Raw genomic sequence first — 550 nt, 5'->3', positions numbered from 1 at the left:
TATATATATATATATATATATATATATATATATATATATATATAAACCCGCATGTCTATCTATATACGCACAAGAAGGAGATGGGAACGGTTTTACATACCTTATCGTCCTTACTCACAGCGTGCCCGCAAGTGGCGCAGACACAGTCCTTGCAGTAGTTGTAGTCCCCAAAGCCAATGGCCTTGGTACTGGTTGCCATGGTGACGGGAGTGTTGCACTCGTGGCATACACACATAGAGCACAGGCTCTTACCATCGGCCTGCTTGGTCAGCGCTCCTGCGCAGTTGCAGATAGCATACGTGAGTTGTTTAGTATAGATGTGTGTGTATTTGTAATGTAATAGTATTGTGTGTGCGTGGTTGTGTCCAGGTATCATGTGTTTGTGTGTGTGTGTTGCTTGTTGTTTGATCTTATCGGGTGCTTTAGGCGTGTCTAGTGACTGGCTGCTATTGCCTGAAAATATATATAGGGTTTTTGGGTTTTATGATTTTAGGGTTTTAAAGTTCTAGGAATCTATCTATGATGACACTGTTATACGTATCACATACCT

This window comes from Sphaeroforma arctica (genome assembly GCF_001186125.1).
Source record: "Sphaeroforma arctica JP610 unplaced genomic scaffold supercont1.1122, whole genome shotgun sequence".
Lineage (NCBI taxonomy): Eukaryota > Ichthyosporea > Ichthyophonida > Sphaeroforma > Sphaeroforma arctica.
This window is presented reverse-complemented; position numbering follows the sequence as displayed.